This window comes from Orbicella faveolata, unplaced genomic scaffold (genome assembly GCF_042242905.1).
Source record: "Orbicella faveolata isolate gen_17 unplaced genomic scaffold, um_ofav_v1 contig_1, whole genome shotgun sequence".
Taxonomy (NCBI): Eukaryota; Metazoa; Cnidaria; class Anthozoa; order Scleractinia; family Merulinidae; genus Orbicella; species Orbicella faveolata.
In genome coordinates, this window is record NW_028301536.1 from 8,824,939 (window position 1) to 8,850,000 (window position 25,062).

Below are 25,062 nucleotides of genomic sequence, written 5' to 3' on the forward strand. Positions count from 1 at the left end.
AACAGAATACATTGTACGAATCATGAAATACAAGCTACAAATGGAAACAAATAAAAATGAGAGGCATTTGGGGGTTTTGAATTTGGCCTCACTGAAATGTGCTTTCCTTGATGGGGCATTTTAAGTTATTACAGAAACTGAACGATTAATATGTAATTTCTTTTTTTGTTTAAAAAAGCCTCTAGTTAACATAATGAAAAGGGTTTTTTTATTGCAATACTACTCTTTATATAGAATTTTACAAAAACAAACAACAGCATCATAATACTCCATTTCCAAAAATATTTGTTGTCAAAATAGTTATTATTGCCTTTTTGTCAGTAATTCATCAACATTAGACACAATCCAGTGGTAATACTAAGTTTGCAAGTTTGCAAACCAATTACCCACATAGGAAAGAAAAGAAAACCCATGAATTCATTTTCTCATGGTTATCATGGCTTGCGGCATTGCTTGTGGGCTCATAGGCACCACGACGATGGCAACGGTGCAGAGTTGCGCAAGCTGGTGGCCATACTCCAGCTAATCAGTTGACAGAGACATGCAGCCTTGATTTATAGCCTCCTTCAGTCCTTGTTATGGTCAATTGACACTTGTCAAAACAAGGTATCTGCTGATCAGTATCATGTGACCATATCACGTGCTCAGGTTTAGAGCTCATCGAGGTCACATGTTTTTTAAGTTGACCACTGACCAAGTGCTGGTTTTCTATTGGATCGCAGGCTCGGGTCAGGTTAACTTGTTGTAAACAGGGCTGGCTCAGAAGCCGGTAAACACTAAGTCAGGTAACTCAGGATCAAAAGTCAACCAAAGTCTAAATTTCCCTTGTACAAAATGTATACAAATGTTTTTCATTGCTTTTGTTTTGTGTATTTTGAGATTATTCAAACTCAAAACAAAAGGCCAAACAATGTACCAAAAACCTCACCGCAAAGTTATAGATCTCAAATCAAAATTCTTGCTTAACCTGGGTGCATGATCTTAATCAGGCTTTGAATGACCCGGCCTAGGAGCTCCGTTTTTAGGCGTAGCTAAATCTAAATAGTAGGGCGATTTTCAAATATGGCTGTTTTCAGCTGTTTTGTGAGCGGAGAGAGACTTGTGGCCATGTTTTGGGCCACATTTCTCATGGTAAAAGCAAAACAAGGCCAGGGCAACTGTTCAGAATGAGCGTTAGCCTGCAGTGAAAACTTAATGTACGATCAATGTTGGGTTAATGTGAATTTTGTAAGCCGGTGGAACAAAGTTACAGTCAGGAATTGCTTGTAATTCCTGGGTATTAGAGCTTGAAGTCATCAGTCAGATTAGATGGGAATGAGAACTCCATGTTTAGGTGCCCACTTGCCAATGGGCTCCTTGAACAAAATTTTAGTCGCCCACACTCATAACTTACGCACCTCAGGCAACCGGGCACCCGACAGGCAGCAGCCTTGCATTTATTTTTCAACTGCCAGGCAGTACTATACAGTATCAGTCAAAGAATGCTCACAAGATTTTAACAGCCTGGAGTTTAACATATACATTTTTTTAATTAGAATGTATATTGTGTAGTTCCAGAAATTATCCATACCCCCCATGGAAGGCATTTTTTCTATGACCCCCCTCCCCTCTGGATTTTCCAAAATCAGCTCACAAAATGGACCCCCTCTCCTCTGGAAATTCCATTTTTGTCACACACACCCACATTCCTTGTGGAAACCAAAACTAAGCTATTTTTTTAGTGCAAGATACCGAATTTTGATCCTTACCTTTTTTTCCAAAAAATTTGGTGGATACTGTGACCAACACATCACCAGAAGGTACGTTGCCTACCTCAAGGATGCATATCACAAAATTTGCGATACGAAAATTACAGATTTAATACCATCAATTCCACTTCATAATTTTGTCAAAACAACAGTTACTAAAAAGTTCATTTCCAAGACTGTTGAGAGAAAAATGCTGAAAAAGAAACGCTTTACACCACACCAGTTTAAAGCACAACAATCAAAACAACATAATTGGTCATGATTTTCAGTGCATGTTTTGTATCAAATTTCGGCAGATCAAATTGTTGTAAGTATATTTAAGCAATAGACCACAAGTTTTTATGGTTTATAGGCTGGTAAACCACACAGGATGTTGGAAGAACACAAGAAGAATTCTTCGAGAATTCTTCGAGTGTTCTTCCAACATCCCAAGTGGTTTATCATGCCTCTAAACCATAGAAACTTGTGGTCTATTGCTTTTATATAATAATTCAGAAGACACGCAAAATTTCTATGAGTTTACTGGCACAATAAACCATAGCTGATTGACCAATCAGAGCGCCTGCATTCATTTAATTGTTATATAAAGCTGAAAGATTCAATTTTATTTGGAAGCTGGAAAATCAGAACTTTCCTGGCCTTCAACAAAGATCTTACTGTTTTTAACGCTTCCAATGAGTTATGTTTTCTTAACCATTCTTTTGTAGTGTCCCTCACAGCTGTGCTGTTGTTTGGGTTGTCACATTGCAGTGCCAAATATTTTTCTTACCCTTTGCTCTTGATTTTGGTCTACAAGTTACGTGAGCGACGAGAAAAATAATTCTTCAATTTGCCAGGGAAGCACACCACAGTATTGTCACAGTGAACATCCATAACTCTGGCAGCGAATTCCAGCAAATGTTTGCCACAGGTTTTTATCATGTGAGTACCAAAAAACACGCTCCGTTTGGTGTAAACACAATATTTTATATATTAAATTATTAGCAGTGGCTAATTGAGTCCATGAGAGAAACACTGCTTTGGTCTGCTTTATATTTTCAAATATCAGTCCTGCATTGGGGTTAAAATAATTTAGATCATATTACTGATATATTTTTGCTTTATTGCCCCGCCCGAGGAGGCACCCTAGAGGTCCCCGCGTAAAGGGAGGAAAATTTCGCCGTAGTAGAAAAAATGTCGATTTTTGAGAACACAGCTCATAAATTAGGATTGCCCAAAAGTATGCAAAGGATTGCCGAAAGTTTGCTGGGGATGTTGCGTTCAAGTAAATTCTCTTTGAAGTGGCAGAGTTTCTGATATGGAACAAATTGAAAACAATTTCAAAGATCCTGAAGATGGCACTTTGGATAAAAACAACTCAGAAGGTATCGTAAGTAATTCCGAAGTACCGGTACATGTAAATCTCAACATTCAAGGCAAGTGTTGCTTTGCTCGTGTTCAATTGTGACTAAAATACTTCCAATCGCCAGCTCTACCTTTGCATGGCATTTATTCAGATTGCATTGCTCATTTGTGTTGAGTAATCTTACATGGCATAGAGCTGTTGTCACAGCTGGGTGACTTGACAGGAATCCAAAGGTAAATGTAAATGGACAAAGAACTTGAGTCTAATTGCATTTATACAATGTAGATTAGAGGTCACAGCAATGTGATACTTCTGTTAATAACTTGAGTATCAGGCCTTTCTTAGCAAGAGGGTAGGGGAAGGGGGGAATTGCACAGAAAGGCTTTTTCTATGCCACGTGCTTCCTCCTCGTACCCATCTCAGAAAACAATTGAGACAGCAAGTTCCAGATGATTTTCTCAACTGCTGTTCTGCTTTCGAGATACATGTGCTCTTATAACAACAAAAATGGTTTGTTTCAACATCAAAAAACAACAAGGTTTATTTAAACTGTAAAATTAACTTAATTACTAATTAACAAATAAATTAAAAATACATACAGTTGCTGGTCACCCAAAATAACTAAGGAGCTAAACTAGTTGGGTGACCACAATTTATTAATTGAAAATAAATATAAGGTCAGAAAAGAGGCATTTTACATTTGACATTTGACATTTTACACACTTAATTAAGTAAATAAATTACTAACTACTTAATAACCGAGAGTGAGGTCGTTACGGGAAAATCTCAAACTGAGGCCTTGCCGTATTGACCGAGTGATAGCGAGGTCAATACGGTAGGCCGAGGTTTGAGATTTTCCCGTAACGACCGAACGGTCGAGGTTATTAAGTTGTTTATTATATGGCTCATCAATAAAGAGAAAAATCATTCGAGCGGAAGTCGTCAATTTACATCTGGCAATGCGCACGTTTACCGATTCATTCATTGTCTCAAACCTAATGCAAAACTACACAGTCAGTGAATTTCACCACGGTATTACGTATTCCGTTAAAAACACTCATTTCTTTACGGAAAAGTCACTGTCACAGCCTCAAAAACGTATTTTAGTATCGTGGTACCACAAGTTGATGGGGAAGTTTTTCCGACTTTTGGGGCGAAATGTCAACGCATATAGAAAAGACAGCAAGTGCTTCAAAATTGTCCAAACCAACCGTCTTTCGGTGAAAGAAAATACTAATGCTTCAGAATGCACTGCTCAAAATAAGCTTAACTCGATCTTCGCATTCGCTTTCGACAACATATCTTCGTCTTCTTCATTCTGGGATTTATGGATGAACATTTCAAGCCTTGTGAACGTCTGCAGTTATCAGAAACACTGCTACCGACAGAAACCGCCTGATTGTTTACATCTGATGATCCTGGAAGCTGATTTACACTTGCTTGTGTCAAAGCGAGGGAATCTATTTGACGAGAACTTTGACGGAGTTCAATACTTCGGTAATTGCTGTGACTAAGATGATAACTTATAAGTTTCTTTGTGGTGTTCTGCAAAAGCCAAAGCCAAAGCCATATAATAAAGAACAAATAATTCTTAAGCATGTATGCAATAAAAAGTAAATAAAATAAAAAATGATAATAATTTTTTTCTTTTTTCTCTTTTTTTTGTAGTTGGATCTTTTATTTTGAAAAAGTTCACATACAATACATAATTACAATTAAACTACTTACAATACAATACTTAAGATAAATTTCCCTATAATATGTTAATTACAATAAACTACTTACTACTTTTTTTTCAACATTAACATTACGCTACATACAACACTTACGGGTAACTACTGTACTAATAATAATACTATATAATTACAACTGATTTGTACAGGATACAGTATTCTATTCAATTTACGTAATTGCCAAGGTGGAAATTTTGCGAGGTTTTCTTTTGTATTGCGAGAAGTAGAGGACAAATTGAACTAAGCAAAGCCTTCTATTTTCAACATAAAATTTAGTTTCCAGACAAAAACATCCCAATTACATGCACGTTGGTTGATTTTCTGGAAATGAAAGTAGAATTTGGCATAGAGGAGGCAGAAATTTAGTTTTGTTATTTTATTATCGTTATCAGTAGCTGTTCTGAAGAGTATTTCTTTGAGTTTAATGTGATGGAAGAGTTTTCCTTTTCATTAAACCAGCATAGCACTTTCCGGAGAAAGTCAACTGCAATATGACAACCTAAGAAGGAGTGAAGTAAAGAGTCATCATCCCCGCAGTAGTGACAACTCTTTTTGTCCTCAATTCTGTATAAATGTAATTCTTTCTTTGTGGTGACAATATGATGAGCAAGATTGTAAAAAAATTCTTTTAATTTATTTTGCTTACTGATTGACTTTATCCACTTAAAAATTGTGCTCCAAGAGAGTGTGAACTGTGGAAGGTTGGGTTGCCACTTGCTAGGGCCAGTTGTGCAAGGTTCCTTCCTGCTCAAAAAAAACCAGTAGTAATCTTTACATGTTAATTTAGATAGGTCGATCAACAGCGACGGTGACAGGTGAAAAGTGGAATTCCCTGGAGTAAAAATTGAATTGGTACCAAAAGAGTCCCTTGCCTTTTCCAGTAGTCATTTAGGGATCGTCGACAGAATTTGAAGATAGATGAGAAAATTTTGAGTTCCTTATGAAAGATAAAAATACCGTAAATCGAATTACCTTGCCGTATTTTAGTCGCAAGTATCTCCGCAAAAAAAATAAACAGATGGGGTGATAGTGGACAACCTTGTCTTACTCCTCGAGACAACTTGAGCTGCCTTTAAGTAGTGAAACCATTATTAATAACAGAATTCTCTACACTACAGTAGAAAGTTTCTATCCAACGCTTTAAAGAAACACCAAAGTTGAAAATTGACAGGACTTGTTGAATCATTGTGTCAGACGGCCAAAACGGTCGATGTAGTTACGACAGATACGAGTGTACGATTTACGAGTTTATTGACAAAAATAGCGGAGACAATAACAACAGGAACAAAATTAACAGGAACAAGTAACACAAGGGTTATTAAGAATGTAGCATTCGAACTAAACCAGTGTTTGACTTGAGAACTTGAGTATAGCTCAGAATAAACCAACTGAATCAACTGAATTTGCTGAACAAATGGTTGCCAATTTATAACAGATTTGAGGAAACTGTAGGAATAACTCTAAACCAAATAAGGCTAGGGAGTGTATTTGTTGCCCACGAATACAGGATTTACCTAAGGGAACTACCGGTAGGAGGTAACTTCTCCTACACAACAGGATTTAGCTAAGAGAAGTGTGTGGGAATGAATCACCAACACATACCAAAATAAGGTGTGCAAGGAAACCAAACTAATGTAGAAAAATAACCCAGATAGTAAGAAGAAGAATAACACAACAGTAATAAAAATAGTTTGAAAATTAGAACTGAAAATGAACTAAAGTGACCTTGTCACAATTGGCCACTTGATTGTATCAAAGGCTTTGCGAAAGTCGAGCTGAAGGAGAATACCTGGTATATTTTCCAGTTCTGTCTGCTCTAAGAGGTCATATAGAAGACGTACATTCTGACCAATGAATCTGTCTTTCATAAAGCCTGTTTGGTCAATATGTATTAGCTGCAGAAGTACCATTTTAATTCGTGTAGCTATTGCTTTGGATGCAATCTTGTTGTCAACATTTAACAAGGTTATTGGCTGCCAATTTGTGAGCTTCAGAGTGTCAGAATCTGCCTTTGGAATGAGGGTGACAACCCCCCATCTCTGTGAAATTGACAGCTCCCCTCTCGAATATGCTGTGTTTAGACTTTCGACTAAGTCGCTAGCTAGAAGCTCAAAGAACTTCGTATAGAACTCTATTGTAAAGCCATCTTCACCTGGTGACTTCCCGAAATTGAAGGTTTTTAAAATCTGACGGCATTCTGCAATGGTTAATTCTCCTTCTAAATTTTCTTTGTCATCATCACTCAGCCTAGGAAGTTGCACAGAGTGGACAAAGTCTGCGAAGAGTTCATGTGAACCAGCATATTCTGACTGGTATAAATTCTGATAAAATTTTCAATTTCTTGTAATAATTGCTTGTGGCCTGTTATTTTAGCTCCCTCGCTAGTTTCCAGCTCAATAATAGTCTTCTGATTAAAATTTTTTGCCTCCATATTGAAAAAATGCTTTGTTGGTTTCTCTCCCTGTTCAGTCCATCAAAGCTTAGAGTGAAACATTGTGCCTTCACCCCTCTTTTCGTAGAGATATTGTAATTCGTTTTTTAGCTGTTCCTGCAGCGTTAATTTAGTTTCTAGGTTACTGTCACCCTCATTACTGTTGTTGATAAACGCTTCCGTTTCAGCAAGTCGTTGCTCTAAACTTTCTAGGTAATCACTAGACTTTCGGGACTTGAGTTTTGCGTACTGAATTATTAAGCCCCTCAATTCCATCTTGATCATTTCCCATTTTAGCTGTTTATCATCCAATTCACAAAATTTTTCACTTATGGCTGAATAACTAGTCTCAATCAAGCTGACAAATTCATCATCAAGTAACAGAGAGTTGTTGAACTTCCACAGACCAGGCCCTCGTTTGTTAGATGTCAAATTAACATTTAATCTTACCATTCTGTGATCCGGGGCAATTGAAATTCCAATATTAACATGAGAAACTAGATGAGACATTGAGTTTGCAATTAAAATGTAGTCAATTCTCGATTTCATTTTTAGCAGTTTTGATTCATAAGTAAATAGTTTTGGATCAGGCTTTTTCTTCCTCAATATATCAATGTTGTTGGTCTCCAAGGTATTCCACCCTTCTTGTGGATGGTGCCGAGTGCAACATTCCAGTCGCCTCCAACAATAAGTCAGCTGACATTAGCATTAGAGAGTAAAAACTGATTTAAATCTTTGACAAAGGTGTTTTGCACCTGAAGGTTGTTTGGAGCAAAACTATTGCAGAGTGATATTTGAACACAATTTATGTTTATGTTGGCCAGAATGATTTGCCCTTCAGAGTTGCTGCAAGAATATTCCATTTGAAAGCCGTTAAATTGTGGGCTTATCAAAATGCAGACGCCCTTTTTCTGGTTTGTGCCATGCGAGTACAGAATTTCTCATCCCCATTCACAACACTTAGGTTCCGAATACATCTCTTGCAGAAAGTAAAAATGGCAGTTTTGGTCTTTCAAATAAGTAAAAATAGATCTGCTTTTCTTTTTATTTTTTAAACCTCTCACATTTAACGATAGAAATTTGCATGCTGTTGGATCGAGCATAAGTGAAAGAGATAACATAGCTACGGTAAATAAACGAGTTTTCTAAAAGAAAAAGAAAACAGCAAAATAAATAAATAATACTATAAATTACCCCAAAAGCTAGATTATAAGTCCGTTCCCTGGCAAAAGTCAGGCTAACAAAAACAAAAAGTTCCAAAAACCTCCCTTAACACCATAATCATAATAATAAAGACACATACATAGTTACCAAGTTCTAACGTTTATACTTCCCTCAAAGAGTGAATAGTTTCAAGATTGTCCAAGTCTTCATCGAAGGATATTCTAAGTGGCGAGCCTTCCAGAGACATCTTGACAAAAACCTTGCCGTCCATCGTCCAAACACTCAGCAGTTTGTTGTTCCTCCGTTTCATGTTTAACTTGTTCACAAGATGACACCTGTAGGCCGTTAGGCTGTTGCACATGCGTATACGGTTTGACTCGGTTCAAGAAGATGCTATTAATAATATTTTGTTTCTCTATAATTTTTTGAGCATTTTTTCTGAAGTTCTACTGAGTGAAATTTTTGTAACTGATATACAGTGAAATCTCTATTAAGCGGACACCCTCGGGACCTTCCCAAGTGTCCGCTTAATAGAGGGTGTCCGCTTAATAAAGGTTTATAACTTACAATTGTGCAATGTTTGTTAACAATTAAACACTCAACAGTTCCTCTGTACTGTATTAAAGTTCCAGGTTGTTAACGAAGCTATCCAGGGTTCAAGTTCATCAGCTTTCATTACCAACTTTAACTTGGTTTTAATAATGCCCTTGGTATACAGCAACAATAATAAGGGTACATTTAATCAAGTACCGGTATTTCAAGGACATAATTCAATGCCACATTGTCAATTCAGTCCGGTCATCCGCTTAATAGAGGTTTTTAAGGTCATTCCTCACATTTGCATTGCGCATCCTTGCTGCGCATAATTTATGGTGTCATTAGCGCACGTTCATGCACGCGCACTTTGAAAACATGACGGAATTGCCTTGATATTGAGTTCTGTCAGTTGAAAAATGGCTCTAGCTCACCAACAAGCACGGGCACCCCAATTTTTTTTCCACTCATTGTAATCAACCAATCATAAGTTTTGCGTGAGAAAAGACTGATCTAATTTCTTTTGCTGAAAATTGAATAAATAAGAAAAATAGCAGATACACGGTGGTCTTTTCTATTTGGCAGGCGGTAACCACGTCAAGAAATTTGGTTCAAATTTTTAACCAAGGATTTAGCTTTCTGTCTGAATCAAACTTGAAACGTTTATTTGTGTCCGACACAATGTATTGACTGTAGTTTAATGCGTGTTCTTATGAGTCTGGGCTCACAAAGATGTTACAATTATTGGGAATGCGTTCTTATAATAAGCATTAAATAATGCCAAAATAGGGCATTTTCAATGCCTCACTGCTCCTTAATGAGCATGGGCACCCCCCTTTTTTATTTCAAAATTTCAAAAATCATATGATAAATATTCAGTGGACAAAGTTTGAACAAAAATCTATTGTCACTTTTATTTCAGAGGAATTACCTTAACGATAGAAATTAGCCAAATACAATTTATTTTAGTCTCCACATCCACTTAATAGATCTAGAGGTGTCCGCTGAATAGGGATTCGTTATAAAGGGAAATATAACACGTTAATTTCAGAACCAGGCTAAGTGTCTGCATAATAGAGGGTGTCTGCTTAATTGGGGATCTGCTTAATAGAGGTTTCATAGTATTAGCTCCCATGAAGGAAACTTTTTTTCAGAAAGTACTTTTTGTGATCTTTCAAACAACAACTCACGGCTGTCTGGAATGGAATGAGTTAAATAGAAAGTGTTAGTTTAGTTTACTTAGTTGAATGTTTGGATAATGACCATGATAAGATGCCTAAGTTATAGGAACATTATGAGTGATAAAGTTTGCAAAAAAAAAGATAGAAGTTTTAGTTCATACAATAATGTTCAATTTATTGTTTTCAATCAGTAGAAATAAAAGAAAGCGGGGGCAGCTTTAGTGATAACTATTACTAGTTAATAAATAGTATATGACATTCAGAGGAGAGCAACTTTGTTTGCTACACATCTGAGGTGTCATGCGTGAGTGATCACAACAACAGACTGCGCCAGAAATACCTTCCAATTTTAATTAACGACGTTCATTCGGCCCGTGAGGAAGGAGCAGTTTTCGGGCATAATTCACAAGCTTTTTTTTCGCTTTTATCCAGTAAACAATTTTACTTGACAAACAAACAACTTAAAACGGGTGTCAAACGAATTTTTTTTCCATTGTCTTTGGCTTTTATACGGAAATATTGAAGCAGCAAGTCATTTATTTATTTAATTTCTGCTGATTTGTATCGCATGCAGCTCGCTTAAAAATATATTTGCCTTCTGAACTATAATTGTTACTGTGCTGTTTTCCTCATTCAAGAATCATTGTTAATGAGATAAGAGGTCTGTTATCTACCGATTCTGAATTTCTGCAAATTCAATGTTAATGCACTGTTTCAGTTCAAACGCTATTTTTCATGCTTGTGACGACAACTTAAAAATGTGACAAAATCTTCCAGCTGAAACAAAACAGATAGGAGTGACAGAAGTACCTGGTCAAGTGCGACAGACATACATTGTATTTTCAATCATCTACTTTTCACAACATGCGTTTCGATCACCAGCCACTACTTGGGAAAATGATCAAACTCTAGCGGCGACAGAATATCTAACCTAACCAGGACAAAAATATTCATTTTTTGCTTTAAATTAGCAAGATTTTTTTTTGCATTCACGACTCTTGAAGCAAAATGCAAACAACAAAACTTTGCGTACAACTGTATGAAAATTGAGACCAGTCTGGAAAAAAAATTCATTGAGACAACCCTTCTCCCCCCTTCTGGAAATTCCAGGGCCTTTGACCCCCCCCCCCCCCCAGGAATTTCCAATCCCTTCCGTGGGGGGTATGGATATTTTCAGAAACTACACATTATATTTTATGTCCAGGCTAGATATTCTACTTATTTTACCGCTGACTTTAGGCTGAAAATATTCTTGACATGTTTATTTTTAGATTATATCTAGAGTACAGTACATCTATTACACTTATATTTGTAAATAGATCGGATGTTATTTGGAATTGAGCTATCAAGTAAAACAGTTAGGTGTCTGTTAGCTAATAAAATGTACCAGTAGATAAAATCAGAAGAAATAATAAATTACTAAGATTTGATCTATTGGTTAGTGCACGCAAGCCTTCGAACACAAATTTGACAACGTTTGCTAATTAACCAAATTACTTGCCTTTATGTTCACACTAAGAACTGAGGAAATATGTTTTAGTTATATAATGGGATGAAGAATTTTCTTTTTGCAAAATTCACTTAAGTTGAAGGTCTATATATAGTAACCTAGTTATAAAGGTGGTTCCCTATAGTTTTACAATCACTCGCAACTGAGGACAAAAACGTTTCATACATCTGCACCCACTCACAGGAAGAGGTCATATGTTTATTGATATTTTAAGACATCAACATGAGCATGAAAAGCCAAACTGACTGTGAATTTTCTCATGCTTCCTTTGGTGAAATTCTATAAAATTTGGCAGACTGGTAAACAGATGTTTTTTTTCCTCGAACATTCTAGACATTCTCAGAAAACATCTGGAAATTAGCAGTATAATCGATGGAGATTTTAATTGCACTCTAACACCACAAGACAAACTTGGCGGGGCTGCAGTGAAAAGAAAAAACAATGTAATTCGTGCGATTCCCAAATTGTGTGGCTCGTTAAAATTTCAGGATGTCTGGAGATATCAGCACCCCGATGAATCACAATTTACATGGTGCAACAAGGCCTTCAAAGTACAATGTAGATTGGATTACTGGTTGGTCTATGAAGAATTGTCACGCATCGTGCTTAATACAGAAATGAAAAGCTCCACATTAACAGACCATTCTGCAATAACCCTGAAACTTCAGTCTAAGGGTTATGCACAGAGAGGACCCAGATTTTGGAAATTTTGATTTGAGTTTTGTAACCCTCGTGGATAATCACGTCTTCGTTGAACAGCTATACAATATGATGCCTGGGTACAAAAACAAATACAACTATCTTACTGATGAAGATCTTTACTGGGACGTGATAAAAATGGAAATGGGAGGTTTCTGTGTATAGTATTCAAAAAGGAAAAATAGAGAGCGTAGAAATATCTTTCCAACCAAATTGATGCCTTAATGAAAACACTTGCTACCAACAGTTCAAAAGAGAACATCACAAAATTATATAAGCTCAGATCGGAGCTTAATAAGATCACCAAGTACAGAACTAAGGGTGCTTAATTGTCAGAAGAAGAACAAGGTGGCATGAGCAGGGTGAAAAGAATACTAAATATTTTTTAATCTAGAAAAAGGACAAAATGCCAAAACATATATTTCAAAACTCAAAACCCTAGACAGTCTTGAAATAATGAGTGCAGATGAAATTTTAAAATGTACAAAGCTGTTTTATGAAAACCTTTACATGGCTGTACCTTGTGAAAGCCTAAACAATAATCTGCTCTCTTCCTTAATTAAATGAAGTCGAACTGGAAGAATTAGAAAGGCCACTGACCAAGGAGGAGTGTTTTGAAACTCTAAAATTGAGCTCCAAAGGCAAATACCAGGAAGTGATGAATTTACAGTAGAATTTTACTTACATTTCTGGTCCATATTAGGAGAGGAAATGATTCAAAGCTTTAATCAAACTTTAACACACGGTCATCTTAATATAACCAAAAGACAAGGAATAATCAGAGTTGTGCCCAAGAAACGAAAAAATAAACTTTACTTGGAAAACTGGAGACCAATATCCCTTCTTAACACTGACTACAAAATAGCAACGAAGACTATAGCGAGTAGAATTTCCAAAGTTCTTCCCAAACTAATACATGAAGACCAAACCAGATATGTTAAAGACCGAAACATTGGCCAAAATATAAGGCTAGTTAAAGACATAATGAAAATAATGGCAATTCAATTTCATCGATTTTAAAAAAGCCTTTGATTCTGAGGATTGGAATTTCTTCACTAAAGTTGTAGAAGCCTTTAACTTTGGTCCACAAATCCGAAAGTGGATTAAGACATTCTATACTGATATCAGCAGCTGTGTTATTAACAATGGGCACACTTTGGGGTTTTTTAACCTGCTAAGTGGAGTCAGACAAGGCTGTCCTCTGTCCAGCATTCTCTTTGTTCTATGTGCAGAACTTTTAGCACAGGCAATCAGAAATAATGATAACATCAAGGGAATTCATATCTAAAACAAGGAATGTAAAATATCTCAATATGCGGACAATACTACCGCTTTCGTGTCTGATGCATCTTCGGCGGAAAACCTTTATGAAATATTGCGCATCTTCCATGACGTTTCAGGCTTAGAATTGAATAAGTCCAAAATGGAAGGAATGTGGCTAGGGTCATGTAGATACAACACTTTGACACCTTTTGAGATAGCTTGGCCTGCGGAACTGATATATGCACTAGGAATATATTTCACTTATGAACACATTTGCTTCAAAAAAAAATTTGAGCAAAAATTAGACTCAATGAAAAACCTTCTAAATCTTTGGCAGTCAAGAAAGCTTACCTTGGATGGTCAAATAACCATTCTTAAAAGCCTTGCCCTCCCCAAGCTTGTCTACAATGCATCTGTACTCACCTTCCCCTTGGAATTTGCATCTTTTGCAAAATCAGCTATCTCTGAGTTTGGTTGGAATAAAAAACCTAAAATCAAACACACCACAATGATTGGTCCAAAAATTAAAGGTGGCTTAGACCTACCAGATTTCGAAATAATGAACAACGCTCTTAAGGACACTTGGATAGAAACACTTCATGAAAGCAGCTGTAATGCAAGTTGGAGCCACATACCTCTTTCGCTGTTAAAACAGGCAGGAGTTTCTTTTTTGTTCGAATGTAACTAGGACTTAAAATGTCTTAAAGTGCATATCCCCATTAAATTTTACAAAGACATCTTGTATATCTGGCAGACGATAAACCAACATACTCCCGAAAACAAAGAATGAATTCTAAACGAAATCTTGTGGAATAACCCTTTATTAAAATCGAAAGGTTTTCCATTTATTACCAAAGTTGGCATAAAGCAGGAGTGATCAGAGTTGAAGACATTTTTTGTGAAAATGGCCTCTTAACTTGCAATGACTTTTGCTGCAAGTTCACAATCAAAACTAATTTTCTCACATATTATGGCTTATGCAACTCAATACCTCAAAAAATGGATTCGCTTGTCACCTATGAATTACGTGGGAAAGTACCTTTAAAGCTTTACTGCAAATCAGCTTCTCAATTTCAGCTGAGAGAAGAATGTTGCAAGCAAATCTAGACGAGCAAGCAATCAGTACTTATTAATTTATACTGTTCCTTTGATAGTGACCAAAGAATATAAGACTCACCATTTTTCAATTTAAAGTTGTGCACCACATCTTTCCAACCAATGCCACTCTATTCAGAGATAAAATTATACAACATGATAGATGTTATCTCTCGGCAGGTTTCTTTCACAGGTCACAGGTCACCAAGAATATGCCAAAACATCATAAAACAGATGCATACAAGTGCGTCCCAAGTGCAACTATAACAGCTCTTTTCTGAAAAAAAAAAAATGCGTAGGGGAAATCAGTTGTAGCACTGATCCAAACAAAGCCAAGACTTACTTCTGTTGAAAACACAAATTGTTTGTAGCCTTTCAATATAATATGAAAACGAAAGAGGCTTACACTGATCCATGAATTATGCATTTACTTACACGTGATTTGTGAACCAACGACTTTTGCGGGAATAATTGTCCACTTTTTTTGGAGATTTTAGCGTCATTAAAGCTCATAAACTACACTAAACTAGATGTAAAACCTGCCCATTCCACGCGACTGAGAACTAACCACAGCGACAGTGAACCAGGAGGACCAAGAATCTAGTCTGTCACGATGTGTCACACATGCACACGACATTTCGATGCATCAAAATGAAGGGTTCTGTATGTTTTGCGAAACGTGGATGGAATTTGTATTTTTATGTGACACATGATTTAGCCTTTGCATTTTTATGTGAAAAGTGATTTTTCTGTTAACATGAAGCTGTTTTCGAATTTTTTGTGATGCATGAAAAGGCCAATTACTTATGCATGAAATTGTTTTCAGAGTAGGTATAGGGGACCCTCTTGTTTCTGTTTAGTACATACTCGTTGTAAAGATTTCCAAAAAAAAATATATAGAAATAAAACAGTTCAATTTGCTATCATAATGAATTATCTTATTACGATAAAATATATGTGACACTACCTGTCTGAAAGCTACATTTCAACCCATTTCGTAAATATATCACCCCTAGAAATTTTTTCATTAAAATTACACAGTAAGACATTTTTACTTAGGGTTTGTTGGATGGAAACATCGATAAACCTCTTGGGAATCTCGGGTAAAATTTACATCGCTAGTTTTGATTGTGCTTTTTGATTGTGACCTGTGACCTGTGAAAGAAACCTGCCAGTTATCTCTCTGATCAAAAGCAAACCCTGAACCATTCTTTTTGTTTCTTGCCCGGATGTGCAGACACCTTCTGGCAAAGCTTTTCTCATTGGTGGAATGTTAAGAATGACAACTTTATTGACTTGAACAATGAAACCATAATCTACGGCTTAGTCAACAACTTGATTTAAACCTCTGCTTAATAATTGCCAAGTATTACATCTATCATGCCTCAGGACAAGCATGATAGAGGAAACTACTACTTCGAAGCCTTCCTTGCATTCCTTTAGAAAACCACATTATTTATAGAGAAAAGCAAATGCAAATCACAAATCAACTTGTAAATACGTACAGCTTTCGCACTGCCAATCTTAGCAAACAAAAACAAAACTATGCAACACATACATGTGTGTGTGTTTCGGTTTCCGTTTTTTGTTTGTTTGTTTTCACGTGCATTTCTTTTTTTCCTTTTTTTGTATAATTTTTTTTCTCAACTTATTTAATTGATGGTTTGTTAATAGTTTATTTGGACTTTTGTAAAGTAACATTGCAATATTAGAGTTCGTATTATAATTAAAAAAAGAAGAGTATTGTAAGTATAATAGCATTGTTATTTGTATTTGCATTAGTATTGTAAATAATGTCAATGAATTTCAAGTAAGGATTGGTACATATGGGTTATTCACCAAGTGTGAGGTCAAGATGGCTGGATATTGGCCAAGTTCTTTTTTTGCGTGTTTATGGACCGAGACAGAGTCGAGGTCCACAAACTCGCAAAAAAAGAATGAGGCCAATATCCAGCCATCTTGACCAAACGAGCTTGGTCAATAAAGGATTTATTATATGGCTTTCGGGGAAATTTTTTTGCGGGACGTGCCGGGTAGTCCCGAGTGGGCAAGATAGCTCCATCTTGCCCACTCAGGTAGCCAATCACAGCGCAGGATTTGATTCATCTTGCCCACTCACGATGCTAGCCATATAATAATATTAATTATTAACCAAAGTAAGTATTGTAAGATAGGTGAGATAATCAAATAAAAAAGGAGGGGAAAAAAAGAAAAAGAAACAGATGTTTACTTTAGTTGAAGTTTTTTGTCAAGGAAATCAATCAGATCAGTTTTTCTCCGCAGTAAAAGACATAAATTTGCAAAATATGAAAAAACTGCCCGTATAAACCTACTTTTTTCCATTTAAAATTTGTGTCCTGCCAGGTTCGATGTACTGTGAAATTTTTGGAAGATTTCACAGAAGGAAATTCAAGAAAATCACCAGTAAAACCATATGAGTGGTAAAAAACACATTTGCCTGGCCATTTATAATTAAACACTAAAAGCCAAGATTTTAACAGAGATAATTGTAAAACACTATTTCATCATTGCTTATTACATTTAATACGTTTGAGTCAGCATTCAAAACACAACACTAGTGCATGCAAGGCAATAAATGATTACCCTCTGCTATGGAATGGTGAACCACCTTAAAATTACATGACTTGTACGTTTGAAATGATCATGTGGAGATTCAAGGGAGTCAGTTGGTTGATCAATATACAAAGTAATTACTTTTTCTTTTTTCCTTGTCAGATTCCAAAAGGTCTCATAGAGGAGATTGAAGCAGCAGAAGAAGTTATTAAAAAGGGAAGCGTGAGTCAGTTTTAAAGGGATAAGAATACCCCAAACTAACATGTAACAACATGCTGATGTGTAGAGGTTCAAACATGCCCAGTCTCTCTCAGCTGCAGACAAAATTTGTTTTCAGCTATATGGATAATTGCGTGATTAACTGCATTGTTTGTTAATTAGCTTATCGTACACTGTTGTTGTTCTGTTTGATAAGACGTAAAACAATATCATGTAATACTAAACTATAATTATAAATTATAATTCTGTAGTAAACATAACTCTAGTAAAGACTGCAACATTGCATAAGTGTTAGACTTTCTAAAAGTCCTAATTCTAATAGTTCTTCACTGGCCTGTTGGTTTCGCCCCCAGGTTTCGCTCACGCTCGCCCTCGCAGCGAGTCGCTCAAAGATCACCCTCTCGCTTCACTTGAGGAAAATAAATAAGTCAAGGATTAAGAAAAGGTCGACTTGTGGCAAGTCTACATAAGTGTCAGTAGTTTTCTTTGCATCTGCTTGGGCTCACACAGCTGCTTCACACCAACATAGATTCCTTTCCCATTGTTCGCCCTATTTTTACATGTACTTGGACCAGTCAGTGCCTAGTGATTTTATATGCTGTATCTGAATTACAGCATTGCTTGCCATCTTGATTTTTTCTTTCCAGGGAAAATGCTGATTATTTTTCTTTCTTTTTTTTTTTTTTTTGACATCTTGTGGCATGAACCTTTGGTTAATGTTTATTTCAAGAGAGGAATGTCAGTATCAGTTTGAAGCAGCCGCATGGGAACAGAGGGAGCTTTCCATGATGTTGGCCTGAGTGGATGCAAAGGAGACTAAAATCTCACTGTCTCTGAATAACAATTTTTGCTGAAAACCTTAGCCTTGCATTGATTGTAGAAATCTTTCACTTTGTCTGGAAACATATGCCAGAGACTAAAGGTTTTCTTACATGCAGGTATCATTATTTAAATTTGGAGTATTTATGTGATCTGTTTATTAGTTGGTGATAAATCATCGTAGCCTCTTTTGTCTCAGCAGGAGGAACTGCCAGTAACTCGCACATTCTGTCAGCAGATGGACAAAACGTCCCATAAACAAACAGTCAAACAAACCACTACAGATGCTTTAGTACAGCTGTACAATCATGTCATTGATTTGCCAGATGGGCCAGTCAAGCAGAAATTCTTACAAAGGGTATGTAACTATATCCACAAGATTTGACTAAATTTTACTTTCAATTTGTGCATAGATGAATCTTATTACATCTAATTACCTCGAGTAATTAAATATCTCTGAGTGATGTTCCGTTTGATTTTCAGAAACACTGGCTTGGATATCAACTGATGGATGGTGTATTTTTATTGGCTAATGATAAAAATTGACCTTATAATCATTAAATTGGCTGAGAATTCAAAAACACTTGCTGAAAAGTGAAACTGTTCTTTGCATAAAGATATAGATGGCCTACAAACAGGGGACTATAAGAGGGAGGGGAGGGGTTGGCTAAACCAGAATTTTATATTTTAAGATCTGTGCATGACTGCAAAGATCATTGCCTGGCCCTGATCTTTGGGGAAAATCTTTTTGAGGATCTTGTGGGAGATCTTTGAGATCCTGGCAAGAATGGCCAATTCCCGCTATGTGATGTGCCTGCAGGGAATCATGGTAGTTGTATTCATCATCTTAGACTGGATGTTTGTTTTGTTGAATACAACTACCATGATTCTCTCCAGGCACATCTCATAGAAGGATTTGGCCATTGTAAAGATCCTAAAAGATCTTGACTATGACTTTTGAGGATCCTCATGAAGATCCTGAAGGATCCTGTGGGATTCTTGAAATATTTTCACCAGGGAACACATGGAGCATGGGAAAATCATGCAACTGACTAGACAGAACACCCTCAATAGAAGCTAACCAATGAAACATTACCTGCTTACTCTTACTTGTACCAAACCCTAAACCATTTTTAGGGTGTTCTGCCTTGCTATTTCAAGTTTTTGCAAATCTTCATTTCAGTTTGGGAAAGTGCACCCTGGCACGCCACCATTCACTCCTCTCTCAAAGAAGGTTTGTGCTTCACTGGCATCTTGTTTCTATCCATAAAATAATTCCTGAATTGCTAGTATTTCTGGTAAATGTAGTTGGATTTCAAACAGATTACAGTGCTTGTTAGAGTAAGCTGTTGTAAAAGAGATCAGCATCAAGGTTTACCAAATTGTTAATAAATGCTGTAAAATGAGCACGTAGAATTTGCTAATAAGTGAAAAGGAGTTTAGAATGCTGGTAGCACTGACATTTTTGCCCAGGTTTTAGAGAGTAAAGTGGGACTATTTTGTGTCTAATGGATCAATGGCCAAAGATTGTTAGCCACTATCTTTTCTTTGTTCAACATTTAGCTAGACATATATTAAGTCATTTTCACATTATGTGAATTTCAAATCAAATGAAACTAAAAACCAGGAACTAAAAAGGAACAAACTTGAGGAAACTTTGTCACTCAGTAATTACTCCAATTCCAAACAGTAGTGTATGTAAAACTGCAACTGATATTCCTTGTTTCCTCATCCCAGATTATCCGTGCAGAACAGATTAATGCATCAACACCATTGATTAAGTCAATGGAATCTCCCAATGCTTTTCCGAGAACTGCGCTGTCACCTATCCTAGGAAGAAACACAGCTATAAGAAGTACTAATGCCAAGACACCAGCACTTAAGAAAAGAGTGGCATTTGATGTCGTTGACTCTCCAGATTTCGTTTCTCTTAAAACACCATTATACAGAGGCAGCCCTTACCTATCCAGACTGGGTTTGAGTACACCCTCGGGAGTGATTCATCCTCCGCTATCCAAGCGCAAGCGCACAATGTCTGTGTCCAACCCGGAAGATTTTGTTTCACCAAAAGAGCATTTAAGGTATTGTGCAGGTAACACCCCTAGGAACAAAAGACTGCCAGATGACACGCCGTTCACACCGTCTGGATTTATGAGAGGCACTGTGGCCGATGCTTCGTGCGAAGAGTCTGACATTTACTCCCTCTCTGAAATCTCGACACCATACTCCGCCTCAAGTGAGACAAAGGCTTTCAGAGGTTGATCATTCGGTAAGCTTATGATATAGCTTCTCATGTCCAGAACAATTAGCACTGTTGAAAAGTTAATACTGTTGCAAGGTTCTAGAACTGAGTCTGGCATTCGAGACTGACCAACTGCTCCGTCTTGATATCATTTCAGTGTTTAGACAAATTATTATCTGTCCCAGCTGGCACAAAAACTATCCATCTTTGACTATTAATTCGTCACAGACATAATTTGACCCTGGGATGCTCGCATACTACCCCAGTATACTACAGTCGAACCTCACCACAACGGCCGCCTTGGGTACAGAGGAAAGTGGCCGTAAAGCCTGGTTCACACTTGCGAAAAAAGCATAACGCAAGTGAAATAAGTACAAGCATAAGCACAAGAAAAAGAAACATGTTCCTTTTTTCTTGTGCTTGCGTTTATGCTTATTTTACTTGTGTTATGCTTATCTCACAAGTGTGAACCAGGCTTAAAGGCTGGTTTTCACTGGTGCATAAGCTTAAGAATAACGAACATTATGTCGTAGTGCGAACGTGAGTGAAATAAGCATAAGCAGTAAGGCGGCCATCTTGATCGTATAGTCGAGGAAAGCTGGTATCGAGAAATTTTGTTAATACTGCGCCTGCGCATGCTCTTATGCTTATGTTCTGGTGTTCTCACTTGCTTATGATTGTGCTTATGCGCTAGTGAAAACCAGCCTTAAAATAGGGAAGGTACTGTCGGGGTGTCACATGACACCTGTTTTTTGTTGTTGTTTTTGTTTTAGGGGTGCAACATTTTTTATCAAAAAATGCTCATTTTAGCATATGAAAATCAAAATGTAACAATACAACAGAAATACAGACCAACGACGTGTGGTACGGATCATGTTTGGTGACCTTTTACAACAAAAAGTGGGGTTTTGCGTCAGTTGTAGATTAACTTGCCGTTGTCGAGAGGTTAATTTGGCGGTTGGGACGAGTTTTAATGGCCTTTACCGTTGAAGAGAGGTTAAAATAGGGGTGAATGTACGGACTATACGCCTGGACCAAAAAAGTAGCCGGTAGCGGAGGTTCAACTGTAATTTAACTCTACCAAAATTTAAGGTGATTCCTTAGAAATAAAGGATGCCCAACAAGTTTTTTGAAACTTTCCCTGAATGTTCCCTACCAAGCACTGTTTTGAAAAATACAAAAAAGGATAGGTCACCATGTTCGCTAAAGACATATGATGGGCCAATCTTACGCCATATATGCCTAACCACGCGCATAAAGTTCACGTTACATTTTGCGGTAGCTGGAAGAAAAGGTTATTAAAGTAATATTTGAAAAAAATCTTGATAGGTAGAAGGTCTCGGGCGCGTGGAACAATGTAATATATATTTTATGGCAAAATGACACAATTCTAAATGACGTTCCTCGTATCGTTGTTTTCGAGGTCTTAATTCGCATCCTCGAGTAGCGGTTTAGTGCACTCTTCTAGCTATATCTTTTTTTTTCCCTTCCGAACAATTTTTTTCCTAATTTTTTAACTTTTAAAAAGAGGATAATTTGTGCAGCAAAATTATGCAATAAAAAATATAGGTCACCATGCTTGTTTAAGAGTTTCGCTGTGGAGCTCAGCGTGAGGGAAAACTCTTATGTAGTGTACGTGCACGCACCATGAGCGCGTGCTAATGACGCAAAAATCTTGCGCAGTAGGGATGCGCAATGCGATACTGGGGAATCACCAGAAATGTGTATCACAATCACTCCATGACTGAGTTAGCTCCATTTGTAAGTTCAAGAACAATTGTTCACTGGTGTTTCAAGCCAACTTACTTGTCGTCATACACTTATTCACTCGTCAGTTTTCTTTAATTTCAGATGGATGAATTCTATATATGATACCATAGTTCAGCTTGGTTCAGTTCAAGCACACTCGTACCATGCCTGGCGCTGCCACTCTCTGCAGCGTGTGGACGTGTAGACTGGGTGCTAACAGATTTACCTTTCGTTACTGCTGAGCAACAACCAAGAACAATTACAGACACCAACTGTAACACTGGATGATAGAACAAATAACTCTTAAGGTAGCTCGTAATGTACTGAAATTATCAGCGGGTAATGGTAAACAACTAAAGGTAATTTTCTTGATATTACAAGTTACCATAGCAACGCACATTTTGCACATCCTTACAGCCCACGAAAGTTATGTTGCAATAGCACTTGTTACTAATTATGACATCGACTCATGTATCGACCATACGCGCTATGAAGAAACATAAACAAGTAACGGCTTGGTACTAGTTTTGTTAACTTTGCCCACAGTTTCCTTTCTTTCGTTTCACCTCCGTTACGAACTTTCTCCGTTTTAACACTAACAAAAAACAAAACAGAGAATAAAGTTTCTTCTCATATGCAATCAAACTTTGCTACTAATTGGGTTGTGCGTGACTTACAAGGATCATTCTGTAGAGTTAGGTCTAAGTGAAAGAATGAACAAGTTAGAAAATATTGACCCATGTATAAACACATCTAACCTTATCTTGAGATCCTCATTCTTTTTCGCGCAGAAAGTCATGAAGAGTCTTCAAAAAGCGTTTACCTCAAAAGGATCCGGTGACTCCCGATGATTTTTTTTGCGGTCTGACATGAGTTGGTCGTTTCCTAACTACAGCAAAAGTTTCAAAAACAACATGAGAAGATTTGGGTGTGAACACTGCTTATAGAGTGGAACCTCGATATAACAAAGGGGCAAGGGACTGGAAAAATATGGTCACTATAATGAGGTTTCGTTGTATCGAGAGGTTCTTTTCCATATATTTTACTATTACTGGGGCCGGGAAACTCGTTCGTTATAGCGAGGACTCCGTTATATAGGTTCGTTAAATCAAGGTTCCATTGTAACTCTCACAGAATTCGGTGACCTCTAATTTTATCAGTGAATCGTAATCAGCATTTCAAGATTCAACTTTCTGGCAAGTTTAGAACATTGCGGTAGCCCAGTCAAAAAATTTACATTGGCTCTGAATCCGGTCCTACGTGGTTTTTTATGTTTGGCAAATATAGTTGCATCTCAACATACATATCACAACTCGATAAGAAACAATGGGTGTCACTGGACTCGATTTTGAGTGAAACCGATAACGCAAAATATTAAAGGTTTTTAAAGGGTTACGCAGGTGTTATGATAACCCTTTTGCACCAGGAGAAAGGTCATAACTTGTTCACCAACCATTGGGCATTTGTTTGATACCATGATTGTAATATCAACTCAAAACGAGACGTTTCTTTGATCCATCAAAGAAGAAGTGCTGAAAAATGCTGGAAACTGTTATGAGCCACCTTAACTTCCTTAGAGTTACTAAATACAAAATTGGCACTTGTAAATTTACATTTCAAACAACTGAAACACAAAGAACCGTTTTTTTTCCTGATTGCTAAATGCTGATGGCATAACTGAAGGTCGACTCTAAGACAGCAAGAGTTAAATTAGTAATAGCACACCTACACAATACCGTCATTTGACTACAACTACCAGGATTCATTTCGTTTCTTCTTTATTATTTAAATTTCTAAACCACAGTGGAATTTAAGTAGCAATTCCCCTAATTAGCACGAGAAAAAAAGGCGAAGGATTCTGGTACTTGTAGTTAGATGACGCCATCGTTCAAATCGCGTATTCAGTATTTAGGGAATAGGGTAAAGAGAACATGCACATATTGCAAATAGCAGACTGTAAGTATATATTTAATATTCCGTGAAAAGGTCATTGTTTTTCTGGTTATGTTCTTGTGTTTACAAAGCAACGAATAGAATCAAGTCGTTAATCTTTCCACCATATTTCATGCTAAATTGGTCAAGTTTCCCGGAGGTAAAGTTTTTACATGTTTGTTCTCCTAGTGAGCCTTGGAAGCATATTCATAATACCATTGTTCAAAGTAATGCCAGTTTCATGGTACCTATTTGCACTCTCGTAAAGAAAAATAAACTGAATTTCACTTTCAATATGTATAATTTGTTTTCTCTTTGTTTGTTTTCTAGTTATTGTCTCTATTTTTTCCTCCAGTCTCTCAGTGGCGAGAAATCTTACCCTAACTTGAGCTAACCATATGTGCTAAATCTAATTGTTTCAAATAATTCTCCAATCCCGGATTTCGCGGAGTTCCACTCACCTATCCCATGGGAAAAATACATTCCTAACGGAATCATTTTCCACTAGCCACTTAGTGACCAAAACTCTAGCCCCAACTTCAGCTAACCCAAGGCGGTAACCCTTTTTTTTTCAGAACGCCTCTAGTCCCGCAATTCCCCTCATCTGTCCCATGGAAATAGTCGATGTGCAAGGGAATTATTCTCTGCAGCCTCTTAGAACTCTACCTTCAAATTACCCTAACCCTAGGTGCGAGAGTTCAGAAAGTGAATCCCTTATACCCAAGGTAATCCCTCTTAAGGTTACATAATACCTTTGCGGTTGCCCTTCAGAAAAAAATTCGTACCAGCGTTGTTTTAAGGAAACTACCATAGACTATATATCA

At 37.0% G+C, this 25,062-nt stretch overlaps 1 pseudogene across 1 annotated transcript in view; it reads left to right on the forward strand.

Annotated features, from left to right (window-relative positions):
• Window positions 1–24,532, forward strand: part of LOC110044741 (rho GTPase-activating protein 19-like) — a 43,517-nt pseudogene extending 18,985 nt beyond the window's left edge. Inside the window, exons 6-10 of the transcript XR_016206687.1 lie at window positions 17,440–17,499; window positions 18,515–18,673; window positions 19,499–19,549; window positions 20,053–20,584; window positions 22,409–24,532. The product of XR_016206687.1 is annotated as a rho GTPase-activating protein 19-like (transcript). The remainder of the gene's footprint in view (window positions 1–17,439; window positions 17,500–18,514; window positions 18,674–19,498; window positions 19,550–20,052; window positions 20,585–22,408) is intronic.
• Window positions 24,533–25,062: the final 530 nt, after the last annotated feature.